Source organism: Enhydra lutris, unplaced genomic scaffold (genome assembly GCF_002288905.1).
Source record: "Enhydra lutris kenyoni isolate GAN:26980312 unplaced genomic scaffold, ASM228890v2 scaffoldscaffold61, whole genome shotgun sequence".
NCBI classification, from domain to species: Eukaryota; Metazoa; Chordata; class Mammalia; order Carnivora; family Mustelidae; genus Enhydra; species Enhydra lutris.
Genome location: NW_019154145.1, coordinates 1329354 through 1356557, shown reverse-complemented (window position 1 = coordinate 1356557; position 27204 = coordinate 1329354). Strand labels below are relative to the sequence as shown.

Here is a 27204-nt window from a genome sequence, read left to right as displayed (position 1 = left end):
GTGTCTCTGGGTTTCCAGGGACTCTGCTGTCTCTCCGCCAACGTCCTCCAAACAAGGCCGGTTTCTTGATTCTGAGTTTCTGGATCTGGAGTTCGAAAGCTGAGCCCCGCACGCAGGAAAGGCTGTACCTAAGTCCTCGGAAGTCTTCTGAGACGTGTGTGTGTCTCTGGGTTTCCAGGGACTCTGCTGTCTCTCCGCCAACGTCCTCCAAACAAGGCCGGTTTCTTGATTCTGAGTTTCTGGATCTGGAGTTCGAAAGCTGAGCCCCGCACGCAGGAAAGGCTGTACCTAAGTCCTCGGAAGTCTTCTGAGACGTGTTTCTTGGTAACTGCTTCCGGCCGAGGACAGGCCACCTTCGGCTGGATCACTTGGCGATGTGGTCTGTCCCGGAGGCTGAGGTCTGTGGGCGACAGGCCCAGTGCTCCGTCTCCACACTCTGCCAGAGGCCAAGGAGGAAGAGAGAAGACAGGATTGAAAATTCCCCGTGAGATGAAGAGACCGTTACTTTTATTGTGGTTTTAAAAAGAGGAAAGGAATCTTTAACATGAAAGCGTACAGAGTTTTCAAATTCCGAGAGTTCGTCCTAGCTCTCCTTCCCCAGGGCAAACCGCACCTCCTCCTCGCAGGGAGGACGCCGTTAGCTAGAACCGGTGGCAGGACCAGCAGCAGCTTGCGGAAGCTGAGACACACCGCCCAGCGTTGGTTAGTAACATCTCACTGCTTTCGTACTTGCTTGAGCATCTCCATCTGAAGTCATGGGCTGCCCAGAGGTGCAGAGGCGGCAGACCTCCTCCGAGCGGGCGCCAGTCGGCACGGTGTGGGGTGCCCTCGCCCACCATGGGGAAGACGGCATCGTGGCCCAGGCAGGGCCCCCCCCCCCACTCCATGGGCCCCTTTGCCCAAAACCAGGACGAAGCAAGAAGTCCCAGACAGCACTACTTCGGGAAGGAGTTCCCGGATTCTGTGTCCCAGCCCTGCCTTCCCCGGCCCCCGAGGCCACCTCTCCCAGGCCTGGCGGCCACCCCAGCATCCTTTGTGCCCCCAGGGAACCACCCTTGAGAATAATTTAAAATGCTCCCCCGTGACAAGCACCTTACTTCAATAGTGTAAGTTATAATCATTGTAATTAATTTGATACCAGAGAGCACATTCGCATGAAGAAAGCGTGTGCTAGGACAGGGTCAAATTCCACGCTCGTGTCGCACACGGCTCGGCCCCCTTGCAAATGCAAAGGACCCGAGACCTTGTGTACAATCAAGGATATGTGGTTCTCAGAGCCATGGGCTTTCCGACATCGGGGAGCATAGACTTCATGTGGCTGAGGGCCATCGCCCCCTCCGTCTCTGTCTCTCAGGATCCACGACGGATGACAGGCGATGGGCACAGGAGGGTCTGAGAATCCCAGGGTCTGAGGACGTCTGGGACCCTCCGATAAGCATAAATTGTTCGGAATACTCTACTAACCCGCAGGAAATTATTCTGAATTACTTTCCAGGATATTAATTGATGCGCATATGGGCGATCACGTGCCTTGGAAAGGTTATGTCATTCTGCATATTCTCTTTAAAAAGGCAAGGAAGGGAGTAAAACGTCCCAGAAATATATTAACCAAAATGCTTAAAACTTTATATAGAACTTACTCTTAAATGGCTTCGTTTCAGTTCCCTGGAAAATTAAAGCGACGCATTATCTTACGGTGATGATGGGGCTCGTGAGATCCTGTGTTGCGTGCGAGCTTCACCCCTCCCACTGCTTCTCTCAAAGGAACCCGCTAGTTCACCAGCTCATCTGTGACGTGAACGTGGAAAGTGGATCTCTTCCCTCCCCACGCCTGGCGCCTTGATGCTCACAAGGCTACTTAGGAACAGAGAGGCAAATCGGAAAGTGTGCAGCGCCGAGCGCGTCCCGGTGCCGGCCGTCAGGCAGACCCGGCCGTGGGCTCCCGGAACGGCCTGCCCACTGGTGCCGGGGACTTAGCTACCAGCCTTCACTTGTCTTCCACGGAACCCCTTGTCTCCTAACGCGGTTTTGCAGGAACTCTAGAGTCCATCAGAATGCGTCCTGACGTAGGGCAGAGCTGCTGGAGAGCAGGAGGCGGTCAGGGCCCCGTTCTCTGATGGTTAGCCTCGCAGGACCCTCTGGCACGGGCTGTGTTGGAATAAACGGCTGATCAGTAGCGAATCAACTACGATTGAGCACTCGTTGCAAGGTGTTCGCCACTTACCGATCAAGTGCTCCCTTCTGATGGGCCCGGCGAGGTTCCAGACAGCCACCCGGACAGCTCCGAGGCCGGCTTCTGACCCTCCCACGCCACCCTCAGTCCAGGTGCTGAATGAAGGTGTCAAGACCCCTTCGGGCTTCGGGGTTCCCAGAGGGCACCTGCTTTCGGGGGCACTGAGGTTTGCCTCAGGCAAGCCTCCAGCCCCAGCGCTCGCTCTCTCTCTCAGGACTTGGGGGGTCACAGGTTGAGCAGCTTGGCCTACAGCCCCCAAGCTCCCCAAGGACACCCCTAGAGAAGGCCCAAGAGGAAAGCTGCTGCCCACCCGTCCCCAGCACCTCGGCCCTCAGCATCAGGACAAACCCCGGCACCGCCCCCGTCACCTCGGCCCCAACCTCGGAGAGCATCACACGGTAACCAGATGGACCGTGAAACACAATGTGGCGTGCCAGGGACAATGCCGGGGGTCCCAGTGGGTGCCTCCGTGGACAGGCAGAGTCGCCCTGAGAGCTGGGGGTCTGGACCCCACCTGCCCCAGAGAGGGGATTTGTAGCCTCGGGAAGACGGAGGAGGGATGTGGTCTCTGACCCACAGGCTCGGCTTGCTCTGGCCCCAAGAATGTCCCATTGGCAGGGTCCCTGCTGTGACCACGAAGATCGGGCTTCGTCCCTGAGCGTGGGCTGGTGTCAGGAGCAAACACTATCGGGACACATGCGGGACGACAGCAGAGACCTCACGCTCATGGGACTCCTGTCCCAGAGGGAGTGGGCAGAGGCCAGCAGTGAGCAAGACTGTGTACATGGGGGGCTCTGCGAGCGGGGGAGCCAGGGAGGGCTCGAGCACGGGGCAGAGGGACTCAAGGGCAGAAGGCTGAAGCGCAGCAGGTAGCGCTGTGGAATGACGCGGTCCCAGCAAGGACCTGGGGCAGGCAACCTTGGGCGAAGGGGAGCATGGGAAGGAGGTGGGGAGCGGGAGGCCAGCACACATCAGACCGGTGTGCTGGAGAGGATGGGGCGGCGTGTGGACCGTCCACACGGGGCCCTGTAGGACACTGTGAGGCCCGGGGCTCCTATTCTGACCAACACGGGAGCCCTTCCAGAGCCACCAGCTGGACCATCTGGTTTGGATTTCAGAAGGGTCGTGTTAGAGCTTGGACAAGTAGAGTGACCTGGGGCAGGGGTGCAGCTGCAGGGGTATGCGGGGCTGGGTGGGTGGGGTGACCTGGGGGGTTCTGGGCAGAGTCGGAAGCTGGGCCCACTCAGCTTTCAGAGGGATGGAGTGTGGGGCACGGAGGGAAGGTGGTGGGGGAAGGGAACCAAGGTTTGGGTGAAGCTGTGGGAGGGTCAGGGTGTCCTGATGGGGAGTCTGGCACCGTGGAGCCGAGGGGTAGCGTCTGCTGGGTTCTAGAGGCAGACACCAGCCGGGGCTTTCCCATGCAAGGGTTTCCAGAGGGGAGAATCAGGGAGGTCCCTGGGGAGCCTGGGGTCGGAAGACAGGATACCAGGGGGGCTCCCGCAGGAAAGAGGGAGAAAAGATTTAGACCACCGTGCAAATGGGCAGTGCTGTGGGCATCTAAGCCACCCTGAGCAAGAGAGCAGGCTCTCGGTTTCCTCTTTGTGCTGGTCATGCCAGGATCAGCCCTGCCAGTGGACGTGCGTGACACGGGTCCGAGGGAGCCGGGTAGTGTCACCAGGACGGTGACCATGACTACTTTTACCCATGAAGTCACGCGCCTCCCTCAGCTGCCCTGATGCGGCCCGGGTGCCTGAGCTGAGCCGTGGGGACCGCCAGGCAGGGAGGACGTGTGTGGGCAGGAGACACGGTCGAGGGCAGTCAGCAAGTGGGGAGGGCCAGCAGACTGACACTCAGGCCCACACAGCTACTGTGGCTATGTGTCGCCTCGCCCTCGAAGGTGCCCGGACCTCCTCTCCAGGGACCCAGCTGGCTTCCTGCTCTGTCGTCCTTGAGCACGAACAGGGCACAAAACACCATTCTTGTTGACCAGGAAGCATGTTAAAGACCATCCCACTCGGGTTTCAAAGGAAAAGAAAATCGGTTCTTTGTCGTCAGCTCCATCAGGACGTCCTGAGGCTGTTAGGCGCGTGGCATTGGCCTGGCCTTAAATTCAAAGAAACTCAATGGCATTTTGCTGAAGACAAAACAGGGTGCGCGGAGTCCACAAACCCACCGCCAGCTCACCCAGACACGCGGGAGACGTCTGTCTCACCGAGGTGGCCGAGACGAGCCTAGCATCATGGCTAGGCCCTCCTGGCAGAGCCCCACAGTGGCCTCCACCCCAGGCCCCATCCCTGCCAGGGCCCTGCAGGCACCACCCGCCTCACCCCTTCCCCTGTCTGTCTTTGGGCCCAGGCTGGTGCCCACCGAGTCCCCCCACCTGGCCTGCTTCTCCTCATGGCTCAGCCTGACGTGGACATACCAGACGCGGCTGCTGGCGGAAGGCCAGAGGAGACGGGCGAGCTCTGCACCACCGAGTGACGGAGACAAGGACTGTCACGTCCCGTCAGAGAGGAGGGGATGCCCTCACCCAAAGGGCAGGGGAGCATTTCCTGGAAGACGTGGGTCTTGAGGCAGGCAAAGAAGTTCTGCGGTGCCCACGAGTCCACAGTAACGGGTCACCGGGGCAGAGTGACTGGTTGTGACGTTGTCTGTCTAATCCAGGACTGAGCGTGGAGGAGAAGATGGGAGGGGGCTCCCCTAGAGAGAAAGCAGGCGCCCCAGCACCAGCTCTCCCAGGTCCGTGTCCCAGCTCCCACAAGCCCCATCTAGTCTCTGTGCCTATGCATCCGGCTGTGTAGACACCTCAAGCACCCACTTCCCCTTCAGACTCATGTGCCTGGCTGTGTAGACGCCTCCTCCTGCCAAGATCCTCCTCCTGGGCTGTTGGTGTGAGCGCTGGGAGGGGGGCGGGGGGTGGTTTGCTAATGGAGCCATCAGACTCGCTCATTGGCTGATTGTGTAATTAGACCCATCTGGAGGGGCCACCCCAACACCGGCACAGAGTCATCTGTCACCCACGGCCGCTGCCCAAACGCTGGCGCCCCAACACCCCATGGCACCAAGCCCTGCTTCCTGTGTGGTTCACCTCGGCCCCAAGGACAAACAGCCACTCGCCAGCATCCTTGAGACCGTCTCGTCCAGGGGAGGGAGGGCTTCTTGAAGGTCGGGCTGAGGTGGTCCCATCAGCCGTCCTAATCCAGTGGAGGGCTGCCTCCGCCACACACATGCGGGATTTAAGTGGCTGTCCCTGTCGTCATTGGCTGGCAGTCTTCCCACTTGGGGAGTCCCTCCCATGGTGACGATGAATCCTACGAGTGTGTGTCTTTTTCAAGTACGTCGCATTCGCCCCCACTGTGGAGCCGATGTCCTGCCCCTGTGCCCCGGACCGGCTGTAGCAGCAAGGGCAGGACCACAGTCCCCCGTCGTGAAGGGTCCTTGCTGACCATCGTGGGGCATGCGTGCCCCGTGGAATTTAGGAGAGGAAGGGACACTGCGGGGCCAAGAGCAGCGGCTGTGGGCACAGGGGGACCCGTTCGTGACGCATCTGTGCGGGGCTCCAGGAAGTCCACAATGGAGGAATGTGGGGAAAACTCGCATCATTAGGTCATTGTGGTTTCGCAGATGTGTGTCTCAGGTCTGCTTACCAGCGGTATTTACGAGGCCGCTTCCTTATCCTTCTCCCCTTTGTGTCTTTTCATTTATCGCAAGCTCTAAAGTACTCGGGTTATCAAGCGCTTCGTAGAAGTGTTTGCACTTCCCGGGATGAGGTGCTGACTTGAGGAAAAGCAGGTCCCCGTGCACGGCCAGCGCCCTCCTCCCATGTAAGTGGACGGTCCAGGCCAGGGGCTTCTGCAGACCATGTGGCTTCTCATCCTTCCAGAGAACGTAGATCTCTCTACGAACCCCTGCCTGCGGAGCTGTGGGTTCCCCCAGGCGCCCTGCAGAGAATGTGGGACTGAGCTGAGTATGGACGGTCCCAAAGCAGCTGTCACAGAATCTGTAGTGCATCCTTTGCCCAAAGGAGCGAGTAGACGCTGCTTTAATTGTCCACCCCATCAGATAGGCTCAAGTCCTGCAGAGAGACTCTGCAGCTGTGTCCGTAATCAGAGACGACAGGACCACACTTCCTGAGCACCCCAGCCCCGCCACGGGCAGGTCAGCCTGGACGCCACGGCCACCCAGCGGAGCCTGAGTGCACCGAGGTCAGCGGGGTGTCGGCAGGCACGCGCTCTCAGAACCTGTCACCGGCCATTCCGGGCATCATCTGTGCAGGTGCAGAGCTGAGAACTGCGGTGGGACCTCAGAGACCACGTTGCTGTGTCAGGACACATTTTCATGATGGCCCAACAGAAACCAAGCAGATCCGCAGTGCATGAGCTGGAAGGTGGAGGAGAAGCCAGGAGAGGGAGACTCGGTCCCCGGGTTCCAGGGCGCTCATCCCATCAAACCCGGACGAGCTCCCCGCTGCATCTGGCAGTCCGAACCAGGTCACAGGATTATTTCCTGTGATGAAGTCATCCACAAATTAGAATTCCTTCAACGGTGCACATCTCCTGTAAAACCCCCACAAGCTGTAGAGATACGTGTTAACGCCCTACGGGGCACCTGTCAGCTACCAGGAAGCACGGGGACAGGAGGAGGGAGAGGTCCTTGTGGTCAAGACAGAGGCACACACGTGCCGGCCAGGACATGTGCAGGAGAGGACAGAACAGGCCATTCCCTGTCCGCAGGAACGCCCCAGGTGCACTCAGAGTTCTGTAGGGCCTCGAAAAATCTGTGGGGTGCCGATCTATGATAGGGTCTCAAACCAAGTGCATCACTGGCGACACTTCAAAGGCCTTAAGAAAAAGTCTCCTTTATCTGAAACTTGTTCCATTCGAGGAAATTATGCTGATCTGACCAAGTATGAAGGGGAAGGTTTGAGTCACTGTGACTCAGTTTAGACCTGAGGGCTGGGTCCACGACTTGGTGGCTGTCTCTCTGGGGCTCTCCGAGCTTTGTCCAAGCATCTGCCTTTTGGAGATGCTCTACGGACCACCCATGAGGGCATCCTGTAACGTACTGCGGCAAGGGCGGCTGGGAGCGCTGCCCCAGCCCACGGTGAAGAGGTCCCAAGCTGTGGGACATGGCACGCGCCATATAAGCATTCCATGTGTGAGTTTCCTCTGGGAACTAGACCGTGGCGTGTCCTCCATGGGGCAGCGGTGCTGACTTCACAGCCTGGGGCTAGAAGATCCAGCACAGACGACGTGTAAAAAATCCCTCCGTAAACAGTCTTCCTTGGCTTCCGAGATGTCGGCCTCACTGTCCTCAGACCTCACGAGTCATTATAACCGTAGGTTTGTCTTTTGCACGTGCACGGGAAATAGGAGGACGGCTCCCACAGCGTCACGCATGGCTGGTGACCCCATGGTCCCACGGTCCTGGGAGGGCCATAGTCCCCAGACTGCAGATTGGCACAGACCCCGTCTGGGGCACACTCGTACTTTCTAAGTTAATAGATCAGGGAAGGGAATGCACAGTGATTCTAAGCGAATTGTGTGTATTTTGCAAAAATGAGGGAAGTAGCATGAGAAAAAGCCGAACAAATATTTCCTAGGAACAAGTATTTTTAAAACACGCTGTTGCCCGGTTCCCAGCTAGCGTGTCCCTAGGGTGTCCAATGACTTCCGTTTGTGCAGAGGGGCCCGGGGTTGCTGGAAGGAACACTGGAAACGCAGCGCCAGACACTCCCCACCCTGCGCCAGGAGCTCCCAGTTGAAGAAAGACGCTTTGTGCCTGGTTTTGTGAGAAAGGGTTAGAGATGAATGCTCCTTTGAAGAGGATGCCGCTGAGGAAGAGGGATTAGTTCGGGGAGCAAAGAGGAGAGTGCGGGGCAGGGACAGCGAGAACCTAGAGTAATCATCGGCATGAGCTCCAGGGGCCAGACAAATGTCGTATTTTCCAAGAAAGAAAGAAAGAAAGAAGGAAGGAAGGAAGGAAGGAAGGAAAGAAAGAAAGAAAGAAAGAAAGAAAGAAAGAAAGAAAGAAAGAAAGAAAGAAAGAAAGAAAGGGAGGGAGGGAGGGAGGGAGGGAAGGAAGAGAAGCTTTTTAAAACTGTGAAAAGTATTTGTTTCTAAGCTTTCTGCTAACGAGGCTGTATGTCTTTAAACCCCAATGTTGTTGGATTTCCCTAAATTATCCCTGTCAAAGAAGATGTGTACATATGCACTTAGAATTTCCTGCCTCAGCTTAATGGTATTTCAGGATCATAAACTAGGACCTCCTGCTCTGACACGCCCTAGCTAGATAAAATGGAATGTGTTGCTTTGTTTTCACACGGGCCGGCCGGCAGCCCCGGGAGCCACCACCAAAGGGAAGGCGTGCCCTCCCACCACCCTTCCTGCAAAGTTTCTACGGAGACCTCTAAAACCTTCTTTCTTTACAATGTTTCGGAAAAAAAGGTATCGGAATGAAAAAGCCTCGAACTGTTCATTTATCCTGGCAAGGGTCCCTACAGTATGTATCTTTTCTAATTATGCCTCAGAAGGAGCATGAAGCTGTGATAAGTAACGTTCTCGTGACCACGGGCATCACAGCTGCTAATGGCGGTGGGTGTGCGGGTTTCTCCTCCCAAACTCACGGGCCTTCACCGCTCCTGGCCCGCGTGGAGTTCCATGTGCACATCCCGGGGAGGGGCAGCTCCTGGAGGGTAGGCCCCCCCCCGACAGCAGCAGGATGCACGGGTCGCACCTGCACACACCTGTAGCATCCACAAGAGCCCACAGCACTTCGAAGTATACGGCGTGTGCCTCCCCACACACGGAACAACAAAGAAGAGGGGAGGTGGGGGGGTGCCTGGGGATAGCAAGCCAGCCGACGGCAGACAGACCGTTGGCAGTGAGAAGGGGTCGGTGACGTCCCATGCCTTCGATTCCAGATTCCAGAGCGCTGCTCCCCAAGGGATGGGGAGATTCGAGGTTCTCTGCCTACTGTGGGCTCAAAAGCAGGGTCTCATGGAACCTGCTTCCAGCAGTGAGAGCCCACCAGGCCCCAAGCCCAGCACCCCCACCACCGGCTTCAAAGGCAAGCCCCTGTCCCCACACTAATCAGCACCCAGAGTCATTGGGGGCTTTTCTTTAAATGTCTATTTTCGCTCTTCTTCTTCAGTAAGACTAATACTCACTGCTTCTGGACACAAAAGATGGGCCGGCATGCCCAGGGGACACCAGAGCCACATGGAGCCCCCCCGGTCCACCCTGTCTCCATGCAGGTGTGGACTTGGGGACTCCATCCGTGTGCGGCTAGGTGATGAAGCCCAGAACGGCCCCACTGGCAGCAGGAATAGGGACCAGTCTGGGTTAGGCGGGTAGAGAACCCATAATTTGCAGAGAATTCAGGCCATGTCAGTGAATTTGGATCTGTTCTAATGGAAACCCCTTACAAGCGTCACGCTAGCCTGGCAAACCCTCACTCAGCCTTCTAAGTCAGCGCAAAAACCACAGCCACTAGGGACTCTCCCAACCTCCCTGCTCGAAGCCAGCACCAAGGCCATCTGTCCCCATAGTGTCCTTCCTGTTGCTTCTACAGTCGTAGCCCTGGGTCTCCCGTCTGTCGTTCCTGCTAGAAGGTGGGCTCCCGGAGGCACGGGTGGAGTCTGTGGGCTTGAGTGGTGCCTTTGCGAATGAGTGAACTTGATGGGTGAAGGAGAATGAGCAGTGGGGAAAAGATGTTCCCGGCAAAAGGAGAGATCAGGGACGTTGGCATTCGGGCATTATAATGGATGATATGGAGGAGAGGGCGTGTTAGCAGCAGGACGTTGCTGGGACAGAGACAGAACAACAGGGAGCCTGGGCAGGCAAGAGGCAGGTTATGGTCCCACAAAGGGCTGGGTCAGAAGCCACAGAGTCTTGGGCGGGTCATTCCACCAGTGAAGTGGGTGTGCCCACAAATGCCTAGTGTGAGTTTGTCTTGTTTGGAAACACCCTTAGACCAGGTTGAGAAGCAGCTGTGATCTGACTTGATCATCAGGTATGTGCTATATTCTTCCTAATTCAAGAACTCAGGGGTGAGGGTTTTGTCTGGAGAGTGACTCTTTGGGGTCTTCCACCATCTGCTGCCCCCCACCGGCATGGATGGGGGCTGCAAGAGTTCACTGGCCGGGCTCTCCCCGGGGTCTGCAGACCTGCGTGCATCTCCTACCCCGAGTGCATCTAACCGCTCAGCCCAGGCTCCTCAAGGTCCCTCTGCCAGTTCAGCCCCTCCCGAGACATCAGAACCAACCCAGCGAGCTGAGCCACAGGCAGACGTAGGGGAGCAATGGCGGTGGACACCAAGTCAGTCCTCTACCACCCGCCCCTTCCTTAGCTCTGGCAGGCATCTGGCCCTTTGTCTTTTCTGGAGCAAAAGTCCCACATGTTGAGATTCTTGCCAAAAATCTGTGTCTTGTACCTCCAGTAATCCTGTGAAGATCCCACTTGACCAGGATCCGGGATCCGACATCCTGCCTCCCTCTTCCACATGTGTGTTCGCAGAGACGTTCAATGCATTTTTGAAAAAGACTGTGAAAATTAGCAGAGCAGAGTCACACTTGAAGAAGCTCTAGGCTTCCATCTCTCATCACACACTTAAACACGAACAAAGCAGAATAAAAATCCCAGACCTCAAACAGAGGAGTTGGATGCCACTGCCACCTACCACTTTATCCCAAAAGTCATTTAAAAGGCTCCCTGCCCTTTCTAAAAGTGGGAGACCGTTCAGCACAGGGAGCTCTGTGCAGCTCCTCTCGCGCAGGCAAGAAAAATTACACGTACGGCAGCGTTATCATGGACTGTCCACTCCGGGCCGGTGCCAGGCAGGACAAGACAAAGCTCTTGTGACAGCAGTTGGAACAGCCCCACATTTCTCTGTCACTGCCTATGATAACCTGTGTCACTGCCAGCGTGTGTTCATTTCGCTTTTTCAAGGAAAAGCCTGAGCACTGTGCTCCTTTGTCCTTCTCCTTCCCTCTGCTCCCCCACCCGAGCCTTGATAGCCGAGTGAAGTGATAGATGGAGGCAGCTAAAAATAGTTTGTTTTGCATGTAACATACAAGCAAGTGAATAATTTTCTTCTGTAAGCAAGATGCCCGGAGACAGGGGGAGCTTGGTGGCAGTGGCAGCCAGGGGACGTTGATGGAGTGCTGCTCCTAGCACAGTAAATCAGCAGTGGCGTAGCTTGGCACGCTTGCAAACGCTGCCGCAGCCTGCAGGAAGAAAAATCAGAGCCCTGGAGAAATACTTCCTGCGTTTAAAAATGGGGCTTGAGCTCTCTGCGGCTGATGCGGGGAGTCTGATCGCTTATCCTCCGCCTGTGTAAACGGCATCACGAGAGCCCGGCTCCCTGCACTGGCTGTCGCCACCCCTGCTTCTGCGGTAACCGGAGCATTGGCGTCTCCTGAGCCAAGAGGAGCTGGCGTAAGGAAGCCTTCGCAGTGGCGCTCGGGGAGGGCACCTTCCTCCCTGCCACTCCCCGGCTCCCAGTGCTTCTCAGAACTGGGCTTGGCCATGCACGAGGTGGGGTCTCTGCAGGTGTGGCGAGCAGAGCCGGGGGACCTGGAGGGAGAGCCGCAGGGTGAGCAGCTGTCCGTGGTGCTGATGCCCTTCGCGGCCGCTCTCGGAGGCGCCCGTCCTCCCTGTCCTCCTCTGCCTCACTCACATATGCCAGCCCCTCCTGGGAGGCGCAGTCACTGTGTTTGGGGAATAAAATCACAACATAATCCATGAGCCCCTCCCGGTGACCCGGCCCTGTTCTCCGGTCTGGGAGAATCTAAGGGATTCAGCCCGAGACGGTTGTAGTGTTGACAAAGTAAGGACAAGGAGGGTCACTCAGCTTCAGCCTCCAGGTGGCTAAGTTTGCAGCTGCACAGACTTGACGTCAAAATCTCCGCAGCAGGTCGATTTCAGCATGTCCCCTTTGAAATCACTGCGGTGCCACACGCAGGACTGTGTCTCACCCTGCGTGTGCTCTATGTTCAGACAGGATTTACCTTAGCTGTTGCACATCGGGTAAAAAAACACAGGTTAGCGTTTGTTGGAGCTGAGTTTTAAATTCCAGTTCTGTGGCCTGAGTATGCAGACAGCTCAGTTTCCCCATCTGTCAAGTGGGGAAGAGATCCTATAGCCTTGTTCGTTTATAGGGCTGCGTGCGATAATTGGGCCTGCACACAGTGGTGACCAGTTAATGCTGACGTTGCTGTTGACCGAATAAGGGAAGGGCCAGGCAGGACGGTATTTTCCTAGAGTCAGAGGAAGCCTAAACCTCCTCGCTTTTCCCACCGAGTGTCCCTGTGGCTCCCGGCCAAGGGACCGGGGCTGTGCCTCTTCATGGGCGATACTCTGGAACTCATCCGATATTTTGAAGAGGTCAAGGTATTTATGGATGGGAGGCCAACTCTAACAGATGTGCGTCCCCCTGCTTTTGTTTACTTCATATAAATTATATCAACACAGTGTTTTAATTCTGATCCAATGATCTGATTGGCAGTAATGTATGATCTGAGAAATGAGGACTGGGGAATGCTTAATTATAATATAAAAATACTTAAATAAAGTTGCCAAGATGAGCATGCGGCTCCCTTTAGCTATTGATGGTTTTTACCAGAACTTAACTCACCTCACACAGACGTGGAAACTGAGAAGGCCTGCGTTCCTTCCCTAGGGCCAAGTTCACTGTTTTCAAGAATATCCACAGTTAACAGATAGGAGCTGACGGTTCATGCAACAAGTATTTGTTCAGCACCTGCTTTGTACCAAGCATCGCTCTGAGTGTTTTTGAAAGAATATGGAAAAATGTAATGTTCTTTTGTGAGTTTATGATCTCATGCAAGTCCTGATTTTGATTCTAAGCTTCAGAGACAAATTATCAAAAAAGATGTCATTAATGACACAAAAATGGGGAATAAGACTTTCTGGTCTTAAAAAAAAATCAAGAACAAACCGTAATAAATGTCAAATTTGTCTGTACCAAGGTGAAGTGTATAATGATACACAACCATTCGAAGCAGATTTTTGAAAACATTTATAGCGTCTTAGCTGACTGATGGGGGAAGCAGGAGGAGGTAGAGTCCATGGCTGCTTAATTAGCAGGAGCTCAGAAGCATCTGGGGCCAGAGTTCTCCGTGGAAGTGCTTTCAAAACAAAGATGTGAGGAACATCAAGGAGCTGCCCTGTCTGAGCCCACACCTCCCAAGAGCTAATAACATGGAGCTCAGCCTGCTCTTTCAACTGTGATTTTCAGCATAAAACCCAAGAGCTCCTGTGTTCTGGAAAGAAATTGCGAGCCTTTCCTCCCTTTAAAAAACACACCGTGGCTTAAACAACACTCTGTAGTTTTAAGCACTCAGGTCGGGTTGTTCACACCATTAGTTTCTAGGATGTTGCGGGAAGCAGTGAACCCTGTCCCTGCGGGTTTGTACCAGGGGCTGGACGTGAGCAAGCCCTCTCCATAGCGTGGCCTTGCTTGAAACATACTAGCTTCTGTAACTGTTTTGGAGATAATCTCATTCCTTGCCAATGCCAGAGGTAGGTTTAGGCTTCCAAAGAGTTATTTTCTTGAATTATTTTATATCAGGTGCCGAATAACAGAATGAGCACCAACACTGGTAAGTCACGGCGAGCACATTAAATACGGGTACTTTTCCGTTGAATAGGTGTTTGTGATTTACTGAAGTTTCTCTGAATTCAGCTGATTCTCACCTGTCAGCAACAGCATCTAAGCATGAGGATAGGAACAACTATTTTTTTCACCCAGAAGTGAAACTTCTTCTGCGCGTGTACCCTCCGTCAGCCTCAGCTAGGACTGAGTTTCAGGATCTTGCTATCTTGTCAGGTGCAGATAAATGGCAGCTTTTGCCCGATTGGTGGGAGCTGTTGACTACACGGCCTCATCTGAAAGCTCTTCTTGGGGCGCCTGGGCGGCTCAGTGGGTTAAGCCGCTGCCTTCGGCTCAGGTCATGATCTCAGGGTCCTGGGATCGAGCCCCGCATCGGGGTTTCTGCTCGGCGGGGAGCCTGCTTCCTCCTCTTTCTCTCTCTGCCTACTTGTGAGCTCTCTCTCTCTCTCTCTCTCTAATAAATAAATAAATAAAAATTAAAAAAAAAAAACTTGAAAGCTCTTCTTAGGTTTTTCACTTTCTACTCAACTTTAGTACTACCATTAGTCTCCTTGTAAAAAGTTAGGTTCTCACTAATGTATTTTTCAACCGACACACAAAGGTGGAAAACGTGTTGTTACAGTTCACCAGCGTGTCAGAGGACCCCCCTGTCGATAGTGCGCAGGTATGCACATGTGTGTGCAACTGCACATAATACGCGTTCTAGGGGCACACAGCTGTCACATCGCCGGGGGCCTCCAGCCAGGAACGGTCTCGCTGCAGCCTGGCCCTTTGTGCAAAGGTTGGTTCAATGTCCCCATTTAGTGTAGAGCAGCCACAGTTTTGCGGTTTCTCCCTTGACTCTGTTTTCTTCACGATTCAAGTCAAATGTTAAGAGGCCACCTGAGCCCCTCAGCCTTGATGGGCTGCAGGGTCTGGCGTCTGCCTCCAAACTTTACCAGAGGCGGAGCTGTGGTTTTGCCCACTTGGCACCTTTCATTAGGCCCCTTTCAACCTCACCAGCGGCCATCACACGAAAGGGGAAAAGCAATACCCTCCATCCAGCACGTTCCCTCAAAAACTGAGCCTTTCAGAAAGAGTCTAAATTTAATCCTGTCCATCCGAGGAGTCAGACCATGACTAGCAAACATAAAATTCAAGACAGTCATGCTGAATTTCTTGCAGAAGAACGGTTTCCAGCAGACTGCCTACAGACAGGTTTCCTTGGGAGAAACGGGAAAGGCATCTTGGGGGCAGTGAGTTCCCCGTCACTGGTGCTGTGTAAGCTACCGTGCCCCTGGGCCAACGGCACCCGAGCGTGCGTCATCAGTGGGGTGAGATGTTCTTCTGACCCTGCCGAACTTGGCAGCCTGTGGGGTCTGTGGTCTCGCTCTGAAGGAGACGCACGAAAGGTCGCTGTGTTCCAAGGGCACGTCTGAGGATTCGACCGTGCTCCTGGGCTCCTAATGTTTTATAATCTGGGGCACCGGGAGCAGTCAGTGTGGTACCCACAGCTCCCGTTTTCCCATGTAGAGTGAGTGTTTCCTCACCTTGGTGATCATTGATCATTGATGAGAAATATTTAGTCTAGAGGCCAAATGGCTCAGAAAGGCAAAGAGGGAGGAAACAATGCGGAGAAATAGGGCGTCTCAGACCAAGCTGATGGCGTGTCCCAGGGCTCCTCGAAGCTGCGGGTGGTTTCTCCAATCACCAGCAACCACAGCCTGAGCTGCCCCAGACGGGGAGCAGCACTCCAGGACAGAGGGAAGGAAGGAAAACCACCATGTCCACGGGGCCATGCTTCCTCCCATTCTTCCAGAACTTTCTAACTATCGGATGGACTTTTAAGATTGTTGCCACCCCAGCTGCAAAAAACTCTTGACTGTAATGAAGGATAATTGTCCCAATCGTCCAAAACACGAGTCCACTGGGACAGCTCCTTCCCGATGGGCAAACTGTGTGACTGTGGGCAAGTTACCGTAGTTCCTCGGTTTAAAAGGGCACGTTATTACCTCCAAGGTGGAAACGGGAATAAGAAACACCAGAACCCAGAGCGACTGCGTCAAACACATAGAAGACGCTTCCCTGCTGGCAGCTCTCCCGTTCTCTGGGCTCCGTGTCGGTCTGATTGCTCCGTCCCGCAGACGCGGAGCCGACTGTGGAGTGGCGCCGCTGGGCCTGGCAGCTTCCAGGAGAATGGGCTAGACCGGGAGCCGCTGTTCGTTACGTGTGTGACCTCAGAGAAACCCTTGATCCAAAGGCTCCGTTCCTGACCTGCGACATGAGGACAGTAAAATGATCTGCTGCCTCAAGCGTCTGGGGCATAAACAACAGTGTTCATCCCACGCTCACCGCCTGAGAAACGTGAGCTCAAAAGCTAATCCCTTCTCTATAACTGACCCAAGAAAGAATAGTGATGATGGCAGAACAATAGGGTGAGCTTTATAAGGTCTCAATTGAGTAAAACTGTGGAAGAACGCGTGCCTTTAGCAATATTCACTATAGCTTTTATAAATGCCATTTTTATATTAATGCTAAAAGATTTATTTGACATCAAGTTGCTCAAATATATGTACTTTTGGCATTTAAATTAACTTCTTGTCCCAAACTCTAAATGGGGAAATATGTCACCTTTTCTCAAACAATCAAGGCTCATTGTTAATTCCAAAGTTAATGACATTTCAAGGCTATTTCCGTATATTGAAGTGTTATATCTACATCTGTCGCCCGTCTCTCCTGGAATGATTAAAAGTTGCCTCGTTCATATTAGGTGTTGATCTTGACAGGTAATTCAAGAAGTATCGTGGCAGCCGCTGAAGCTGGAAAGGAGACTTGTCATTGCTGCAAGTTCCCGCCAGGCTCAGAGCAACCTCCTTCCTTGTTGCAGAGTTTCCTGTGGGTCAACAACAACCTCCAGGGTCACCAAAGACCCATTCTGTCCCCAAACTTCTAGGCTTTATCTGCTGGTGGAAGGAGTTCCAACTGTCCCTGCTCACCCTGTAAAAATACTTCCCAGTTTTCTTTCAAAACCAGACACACAAATTTGCCATTTTAATTTCTGTCTTTCCGTCTGGCATCTCTGATCCAAATATCTTGAGAGAAGTAGCAAACGTGAGCGAGGGGGCATCCTGGGCCGGTAGGCAGTTTGCTTTGCTGGAACAATCTGTGTCCTCTGATGGACCAGCTTAGGAAGGAGGCAAGTTACTGAGAGAGATTATTAACACAACATCGTCGGAAAGTGGGGTCCAAGAATGATACTGGATTTAGATGATACCCACATCCTCGGGGTGGGATACCAGTCATATCAGAAGACTGGACAGACAGAGGACGCGAGGTTGCCTCATGGAATGTTTTCCCCACATTCTGCCATGGACTGTGTTTCAGTTTTTAGTATCATGGAGGAAAAAATGAGTTAGTTTGTGTAAAAGTATTTGAAAACCTTAAAACTCTATACAGAGTGTAATTACTTGAGAAAAACTCTATAGCATCTATGGAAGCAAAGCACATTTGTTTGCAAGAGTCAAGCACGGTTCATCAGCCCGGGCCCTTCTCCCAGCAATCCCGGTGGAGGAAGCCGTGGGGGGTCACAGCTCTGATCAAGGAAAGATGTACCTTAGAGGATGACGCTTGTCACGAGCATCACAGTAGAAGCACCATTCATGAAATTTCTACTCTTTCTGCCCCCAGGACTGACAAGATACAGAATCGGAAGGATGCCCTAGGGCGCTTGGGTGGCTCAGCCGGTAAAGCGTCTGTCTTCAGCTCAGGTCCTTATGCCAGGGTTCGGGCATCGAGCCCCACATCAGGCTCCTTGCTGGGCGGGGAGCCTGCTTCTGTCTCTGCCTGCCACTCCCCCTGCTTGTGCTTGTTCTCTATGTGCCTCCCTGACAAATAAATGCAATCTTTAAAAAAAAAAAAAGAAAGAAAGAAAGAAAGAAAAAGAAAGGGCTCCCTAGAAACAGGGTGCACCCCCCGCCGGCGGCGTCGCTCTGACCCGTGGGAGAGCCCCTTACGAGAGCATCTGCCTATTTCGGAGTGAAAGGGCTTTACTCGGGGACACCTGCTCCACCCAGTCCCGTCAGAGATTTCCACCACGACCTTTCCACACCCAAAGAGCGTTACCTCGTAATGAGGGCTCAGAAAAAAGGCCTTTGCCTTTAAGGGCCAAAAGTTGAACAAAAGTAGCCACACCTGTTGGTCGGCGTTACTTATACGTACACGCTCCTTGAGTAAGTCCGAACTCTCCCCCTCAGAGCTTGCTGACCGCACGACAGGGACACGAGCTCACCTGCGGCGGGCAGCCCCTCCTGGTGGGCAGGCATCCCGCCACCCGCGCTGGCCGCCGTCTCTCCCGGCTTCCCAGCATCCTGGCCGCCGCTCCCCCGGAGCCGCCTGATGACCGGGCGCCCCGCACAGCCCCCGGGGACGGTGGCGAGTCCACGCATGGAGCTGGAAGCGGCGATTCACGCACAGCCCCGCAGCCCCTATCCGCTCGCAGGACACCGGCCTCCCCACAGCGCGCCCGACGGTGCGTCTGCCCGTTCAGAGGCCTCCGGGCGTGAGGAGGGGCCCTTTGATACCAACACCGACAACCGTCCGAGATGAAAACAGAGAGAGGTTCAGGGAAAAGCCAGAGCCTGTTCCGAGGGAATCCAGGGAAGATGAAAGCGACCAGAACTCCCCCCCGAGAAATGCAGAGAAAGGGGGAGCAGCCTGGTGACGAGAGAAGCGCGGCCGGCCGCCTCTGCTCAGGGGAAGGAGACTGTCGGGCTGTCGGAGGGCTTGGCATCCGGCACGAGGCTCTCAGGGGACGGTCGCTGCCCATTCAGGAGTGGGTCTCATTGGATAGAACATGCGCACTCTTCTCTGGAAATCGTAGAGGTGGGGATATCTGAGGGGGACCTTTAGGTTGGTTCTCTCCGAGGGCAAAGTGGATGTAAGGGCTTCTTGGTAAGCGTGGGGAAAACGATCTAATGTCTCCCCTTGTCTTAGATGGAGGTCCCTCGGGTGGTCCGTAAGCCATCTGTGAGGGGCACCTGCCGAGCCCAGGTACCACCTGTGCCCACAGGCCCTGCCCCCATCCAGCTCCCTCCTCCATGCCCAGCACCTTGCAGACAGGTTCCAAATCCTCGCCACTGGATGAGTCTGCGTAGGAACACTGCATCCTGGGAAGCAGCTTGAATAATGAATGGAGATGATCTGTCTCCATATGACCTATTAAAATTCTATTTATTCTTAAACCTTAGCGACCACAGGTGATTTAACCAGAAGGTGTTAGCGTAGGATAAATACAAGACGGTAAAAATGCCGTAAACCCTTCCAGTGCACATCCTGATCGTCGAGTTCTACAGACACACGCGTTTGAGCTAATATGTGTTGGATCCTGGAGGAGCGTTTGAGTTCATACTCACCTTCCAGGGTTTCGACGCAATTGGCTTCTGTAAATGCAGCTTCGTTTGCTTAACTGCCTCCAGCTGCGGCCACGCATTGTCTAGAACGAACACAGACCAGAAAAATGAAGAAGTGTTTGTTTTGAAAAGTAATGACTGGTTTTTATGATGGGCTTATTAGGGATGGTCAAAGCTGGATTATTAATGAGTATTTGCACATTTATATTGTTTTCAGTTAGCCAGTGTTGGCTGTTCCAGTAATGAAAGGAATTCGATTAAAACATTTTTATTCCATGTGCACACACCTTGTTAAAGCCTGTCAACTAGGAGACTTGGGTGGAGACTGCTCCCGGGGAGCTCTCAGAGTGGCCCGAGACATGGTGGTGAACACGCATTCAGGAAACGTTGCTGAGTGTGAGTCCACACTTGGCAGAAGCAGCTCCATCCGCCGTCTACACCTGTAACCTGCGCACCTCAGCAGGCAGGAAGCCCCTCCTGGACGGAAGGGGCCAGCCACATGGAAGAAGCTTGCTGGTTGGGGACTGGTGGGCTGCACGCTCACTGTGAAGGGTCACCGATGAGCCCCTCTCCTAGAGCAACAGGGCCAAGAACCCCCAGACCTTCAAGAGCACGTTGGCTGCCTGAACCGGACCAGACAGGGCACACGAAGAACTTCAGAGTGTCCCTGTTGCTGCTTCTCCTTTACCAGACATCTCCGATGTGCTGTGTCTGTGCCCTGATTTCAGAACCTGCCGAAGTCACGTTCTGCTGCAACTGGGGCTGAAATGTAAGCCACTCTGTGGAGGGTAGTCACTGACCATGTGGAATGATTCAGGAGCAGGCGTGGCCCCACGTGTGTCCACACACAGCAGGTGTGGGAGGAGGACACGCATTCAGGAGACCGTGCTGGACAGTGACGTGGGACAGGGAGGGAGGACGGAGCAAGACCCGAGTTGATGCTGGGCACAGAGGCTGGAGTCAGCTGTGCTGGACCGCAGTCCTGGGGCCGTCACCATGCCTCCTGGGACTGCCAGGCCTCCTGAGCCGTCAGGATGGCGGGAATGCTGGTCTGGTCTGTGTGCCGGTTGAGAGCACCCAGTGAGAGAGCTTCCCGTGGAAGTGTTCTGGAAATCACTCCGGCCAGTGCGGTGTAAGATGGCCATCGAGATACCCCAGGATGGGCCTCAGGGGTAGCTGCTCTGCTAGGTGTCTGGTCCTTAGAAAGCCACTTGAGCCGTTCCGTGCGGGAGCAGAAGGGGTCTCTCTACAGGTCACGGAGGTTTGCTGTCAGGCTCGGACTTCTCAGAGTCTGTGGTTGGTCACCTCTCGGCCACGGGTCAGTAGATTTGTCTCCGAGGGGGCCACGTCTCAGCCCCACGGCCTCTGCGTAGGACCAATCATATGGGCAAGTGCAAGGTCGGCAATGTGTGTGTGTGTGTGTGTGTGTGTGTGTGTGTGTGTGTGTGTGTGAACGTGTGTGCCCGAGTGTGCACATGACTGGAAAGCTCCAGGTTGTGATTCTCCCTGTTGAATACAATCACGGGTTTCTCATCCCACTGAGATTTCTTTACGGCCCTAATAGAACCTTAGGTATTGGCTAAAAGCAATTATATTTCTAAGATTTATAACTTTGGAAACCAACTCCATTTCATTAAAACAACTTCCGGTCCTGCCACTGCGGAAATCCTGGAGGACCCGTGTGGCTGGCCCTGCCCCCGAGATGAACACGGCAACGCCTCCGGTAGCTGTTTCAGAGCAGAGAGTAATTGTTATTTAGAAGTTCTGTGACACAAAATGACTTCCAAAGTAACTATAATAATCTGATTCCATTCGCACAATTGCTGTCACAAATCCGCGCGTACGTGACGGGTTCTGCTTTGTAAGGATGCACAGTGGCCCCACACCCTCCCAGGTGCAGCGGCCAGAGGGGGATGGAGAATACCGACCGCGGGTTGACCTCGTGTTGTGTTACCCTTTACTGAAAGTCACCGTGAGAGACAAAACATCACCAGACTCGTCCGTCTCTGTCTGTCTCCGTATCCATCCGTCCGCCCGTGCTTCCCGCCCGGTTTTGCGCCGTGGCTCATCATGGTTGTGTGGCAAGTGCACTTTGCCGCCCCCTAACACGGTGTGCTGGGAGCGTTGTGCGAGGTTGGAATAAGACCGGCGGGCTCTGGCTCGGGCCAGCAGGGTCACGGAGGGTGTGACTCGCCCCCACAGGAAAGGGGCAGTCTGCTGGGCAGCGCCTCCCTCCCCGCTGGCCGGGCGCTCGGCGCCTGGTGATGGCCGGTGCTCGGTGAGCACCACAGAGGGGATGAAGGGAGAGGAGTGGACATGCCACAGCCCGGCCTGGGGCTCCCCATGGAAGCGCGTGGGCTGCCCGCGGACTTCCCCGCAGCTCCCGCGGACATACGCACCGCATGGACACGCTCCGGCGTCCCTGCCTCAATTTCCGGCTTCTGCTCACCGAACGAAGCCTTTCCTCCTCCTGAACTCAGAGGCACCGTCCACAGATCAGACCCAAATAGCTGAGCCAGGGTAAAGGCCAAGGGCGACTCTTCTGTTCTAACGTGCGAGCGACCCATCTCCCAGGACTGGGGGTTTACTATGAGCACTGCTAGGGGTGGGACACGGTCCCACTGCTCGTCCCAGGACACGCCCGGACACGAAGGGGAGCACCACCAGCCACCAGCCGCGCACCCGCTCCCCGGCCCTCTGCGTGCTCTGTCTCCTTCTCCAGAGCGTTCGAACCCTGTGTCCCCCCAGCACCAGAATGGGAGCCCCACCCACCTCGTTCATGGACCAGAGCCCTCAGCGCCCAGAGCAGGCCCGCCGCGAGCACTTGTGGACTGCGCGAAGACAGAGTCTCCTAAGCCTGGACGGGACGGCAGGACGGCCAGCTCCCTAGGGACTGGTCATGTCTCTACCTGAGCAGGACTTGGCTGGCAGCACACAGTGGCCCCGGAGATCTGACGCAGGACACGCCAGGGGATGGGGGCTGGACAGGGGAGGTCAGCCCCTCTGTCCTCACCCTGCTGTCTCCCCTACTCCCACTCTCTGTGGCGTTTATTTCACCGTCCAGCTCTTCCTGGGGTAGATACCCGCTGAGTGCCAGCCCCAGTGGGATCACAGAGCAGCCGCTGGAAAGCAGCCCCTCCGTCTGCCTTCCGGGGTCCCTAGCACACGGCAGACACAACCTGGCCGTGCTTCCCAGCTCCTTGCCTCTTGGAGTCATTGGAAAGAACTTGGTTGTGCCACCTTGTGTGTCCCAGATCGCAAGCCCAGAGAGGCTTGGAGAAGAGCGGCGACCATCTGGGACAGAAGAGCTTCGGGGAGCCGTCCAGAGAGGGAAGGGCAGGGCTGGGCCTCGGAGGAGACGGGCAGTGGTGGAGGGCAGGGAGAGAACACGGAGGGAAATACATGGCTGCCTGTGGCTACACGGGGGAGGTGCCAGGACCTGCTGGGTTGGCTGGAGGGGAAGAGCAAGTAAACACAGAGAAGGCGCATTAGAACCCACTGGGGGGTGGGGGGAGGCTGAGGGGTGCGGCCTGGCAAGCCTCCGGCTCTTGGTTTTGGCTCAGGCTGTGATCTTAGGGTTGTGGGATCGAGCCCTGTATTGGGCTCCGTGCAAGGCGTGGAGTCTGCTTAGGACTCTCTCTGCCCCTCACCACACACACACGCTCTCTCTAGAATAAACAAATAAGTAAGAACTTTAAAAAAAAAAAAAAAAAACCCACTGCGGATACCAGAGCACCAGGGTGGTTCTAAACAGACCCCATTAGAAGGAATAAGCCCAGAACTATTTTAAAAATCTTTCAGAAGCCACGGGAAGGACTCCAGAGTGGGATGTGTCACGGTGTCCCACGCCCAGGTGCGGCGTGGACCTAGGGGAGGCTCTTGAGTCGGGGTCTTTATGTGACTTAAGAGAGACAATGAAGATCTAAAAGCAACACTTGCCAAATACAAAGGAGCCCCCTGCACCGGACCGAAGGACACTCCAGGACACTGGAAAGAGCACTGGTGAGAGCCGGCGTGGGGTCTCCTGATACCTCGTGAAGGAACTTGCCCATTTCAAGGATGGCGGCCTCCATCTGGCTCATGGTGGAGCCCCAAGAACATAAACGTTCTGCACTTTTCTGCCGTGCTCTGTCCTAACTGCAGTCTCCAAGGTCCTCAGGAAACGAAGCAACAATCTGGCTGGTTGCCCAGTGCTGCCGTGAAACAGAGAAGCAGGGATGGATGTGGAATGGAAGCCCCAGCCCAGAAGAGCAGGGACACCCCTGGAGACCAGCACAAGGGCCCCGGGGCAGCCTCGGCCGGCAAGGGCGTCCAGAGGAGGAGAGCCAGGAGCAGGCCTGGAGGGAGTCTGATGGGTACACTGTTTGCAGAAGAGAACTAGACCGGCCAGTGAAGCCTTTCCGGGCCCACTGCCGCCTGCGGGGCTGGTTAACGACGGGAGGGTCCCTGCAGAAGCCGCTCGGGATCCCAGCCCATTGCCCTCCATCCCGCTCACCTCCCAGCCGTGGAGGGGTCCTGTTGGCTCCAGCGCAGAACCAGACTGGACCCGGGCCTGGCTGAGAATCGCCACTGCGCTCCGCGGCATGTTAGAAATCCATTTTTGTCCGCAGTAGCTGGGGGAAAATGTGTAATTAAATTATTTCCCCATTTTAAAGTATCTGTTTGTCTTTCTCATGTGGAACAGAGGTTTATTAAACCCTCCCTGCCCTCACTGCAGAATTCCAGAACGTTTGGAAAACATTCCTTAGAGCCACGCAGCAATAATTAACAGCCCAGGAAGTGCTGAGCAGGGAGCGGCCGGTGACAACGCAGCCTGATGTTGGCAGAACACGATCAATCACGGAGCCACCCGTCGCGCAGAGATTTACGCTCCGTTATCACAACGCGCTGATGAGGCCCTGCTGGTCCTTTACGACGTGCGCTAAGTGCCTCCTTCCCCTAAGCGCACCAAGAGGAGCAGACAGAAGGCTGCGAACGCAGCTTCCTAATGCGATCGCTCTCGCCCCCGCTCGCCGGGGCTCTCCAAGCACAGCCGCATCCTGGAGAACGCGCCGCACCTCTCCCCTCCCCAGGACGCAACCACACCAGGACCCAACCCGGGCACAGGTGGGCTGCTGGCCGTCCAGGGCCTCGAGTCCACCGGGAGAAGGTCCGGGCTGAGCCAGGAGGGGTCGGTGCAGGAGTGCGGGGTGTGCAGCTGCCTGCGGGGCTCCTCCTTGCCGTGGCCAGTCCGCACCAGCTCCACCTGCTCTGTGGCCCGGCACCCTACGGTCTGCAAGGAGGCGCCCCAGTTCCTAGCCAGTCGGCCGGCTGAGCCTGGTGGTTCTCTAGTGTCCAGGGAACTTCACCGGAGGAAGGGAGCCCACCCACCGTCCACCACCGGCCTGCACAGCTCAGTTGTCCTTTCTTCCCACAGGCTCCCGCTGTGTATGAAAACCAGTATGGCCGTAAACTAGTGTCCTCCTAAGTGTGGTGCACACAGTGGGCCCCGGACACAAGCCTCTTCCTCATGGAGATGACTCAGTAAGCCCCAGCTTCGAATGCTGCCCCCGTGCCTGCAGGGACCCGCCGAGCGAGCAGAGTGGGAGCGGGAGGTGTGGGGACAGAGCCCGCTGGCGCCGGATACCCGCGCTCTGGGTGAGCACAGTGTAGTGGAAAGGGCCGGGTTTGCGCTGTTAGAGTTACATCGTCTGTCCTCCGGTGTTATCTGCTACAGACCCAGCATGTAGCTACGTACAAGGAACCACACCGTGTGACCAGACCCAAACAGAAGGGAGCAGAGGGAGAGAGGAGCAGCGGGGGTTGGAGAGGAAGGTCAGGAAGCCTGCCCACACGGGCGTTGGGGCCACAACGCAGGTCTCGTGCTTCTAACACTAGGAGAAACCTCACTGAGAAGAAGCGTGGTCAAAAAGACAACTGGTTTCTGGGAAGTTGCATCCCATACAGTTCTCCCTTAGTTAGCCAGTGCACGGGGGACAGGGGGTTGGCGGGGCACAGAAGCCGCTGGTCAGTCGGGCACAAGAGGAGAAGGGAAGACCCTCCCCTTCCCCGCGCGTTCGTCTTGCGGAATAGCCAGTGTCCTGACGTCCTCATCTCCTCTCACGACCGAACCCGCCTGCTCCCCCAGGAATCTAGGAATTTGACATTGGGTAGCCACGCCCTTGCCTGTGGGTCTGGACTTGTGGACAACATTTTCTATGGAAAGGCTCATGTTTTTATACTTGGAGGAAGGGTCTGCACAAAGACTGAGATCGAAGCTTGGAGTCAGAGCTGTTTTACTAGACCCTGGGCTGCGCCCTTTCCCCTCCAGCAGAGCCGTAGGGAGACAGACAAACCGAGACAGAAAGGTGATCTAGAGAAAGAGCCGATGGGGCTTTGTGTCCTGAAGACAGGGCAGCCCTGCGTTCACGCATCAGCCCCGCTCCCGAAACGGAGCCAGGCACCTCGCGATCACCCCAGTCCTCTCAGGTCTCGAGTTCTGTGACACAATCTTCCAGGATTCGAATCCTCAGTCACTCTGGCTAGAAAAGCCACCTCTGAATCAATAAATCAATCCAAACCTGGCCGACCCCTTCTTGCACACGTCAAGTTATTAAAATGGATAAGCTTAGCCTGAGTCCTGGCAGAGCCAACAATCCAGACGAGGAGTGGACGGCGGCCATGCCGAGTGTCCCCCACATGTGTGCGGAGCGGAGGCACAGGGGCCACCGGGGAAGGGCGTGGGGGGACCCGGCATGGGGGGCCAGCTCGTGAGGCAAGGAGGGGAGACTGGCCGCGGCAGGGAGAGGACGTCCTGGAGGAGGCAGGCCGCGGACTTTGATGAATGAGGACGGAGGTGAATCAACAGAGCAGACCCTAGAAGCTCGTTAGCCGGGAGGTACGGTTGGGCAGGTTCTGAATACAGAGGCTACCTCGGGAATCTGCGTCATTGGTCACAGCGGGGAGGACATCCCGGAAGTCTGGCCACCCTCCCCCCTTCCTGACGGCGCCGGCAGACCACGTAGGTCGCTCTTCCCTGTTGAGCCCAGGTTCGGCCACCAAATCCCAGGAGCGATGGGCAGTTTTGAGTTGAAGGCGGCCTGACCCCTCTCTGTGCAGCCAGCCCCACGCGGTCCACGGAGAAGAAGCCCCAGGTGAGGAGAAGGAGCCGGCAGTCCAGAGAGGAGGTCACACCTGAAGGTCAAGACAAGCCGAAGACTCGGACCGGGTGTGGAGTCGTGTGGGAAATCCGCGCCCCTCCACCCGCATCCGCCGCCGGCTTTGTCTTACCGAATGCCGACCTGATTCTGCTCCGGACCCTCCACAGCTCCCTGATCCTTGAAGAGGCACATGGGGTTCCCAATGTGTGCCAGTCCGTGGCCCCACAATGTCACCGCAGCACACAAAGCCAGCCCTCCCGAGTCCTGTTTCCTCGTCAAGACATGCCCACAGCTGCGTCAAGCCGACCCGTGGCCCGAGGTCCAGACCTAAGTCCCTGCATCCTGGCCTGCTGGCCCAGCCCCACACGCCAGCCACTGCTGAAGGGTCATTGGGTCTGGACGTGACACTGACTGCTGGTCCTAATTACTCATGGACAAAGATGTTTTCCCCTGAATGAGGGTAAAGGATTCACTTAGGCCAGTGCAACCGCTCAACCCAGCTCCTGAGTTAAGTCCCTAAAAACCCCCTCTCTTACACCAGACTCCTTTTTGTATCACAGAAAACAAGCTAGGAACACGTCTCTCGGGACTCAGGTCTCAGGACTCATCATCAATTCTGAATGATGTACGGAGGTATTTCGCCAATTCTGAGCAGATGCAGATAAATTCACATTTTTCCAGAGGGCTCAAAAAAATTATCGACAGTGGGAATAAAGTGCTGGAAACCTCTCTCCGTGTATATTTTTATGTTATTTTTATTGAGGTATACATTTTTTTAATTAGTCACTTGCCTCTCCTTAAATACATAGAG

General features: G+C 55.4%; 1 protein-coding gene across 1 annotated transcript in view; it reads left to right on the top strand.

Annotated features, from left to right (window-relative positions):
• LOC111158639 (adenosine deaminase, RNA specific B2 (inactive)) overlaps nucleotides 1-27204 on the top strand; it is a 353724-nt gene that overhangs the window by 62432 nt on the left and 264088 nt on the right. The window lies entirely within an intron of this gene.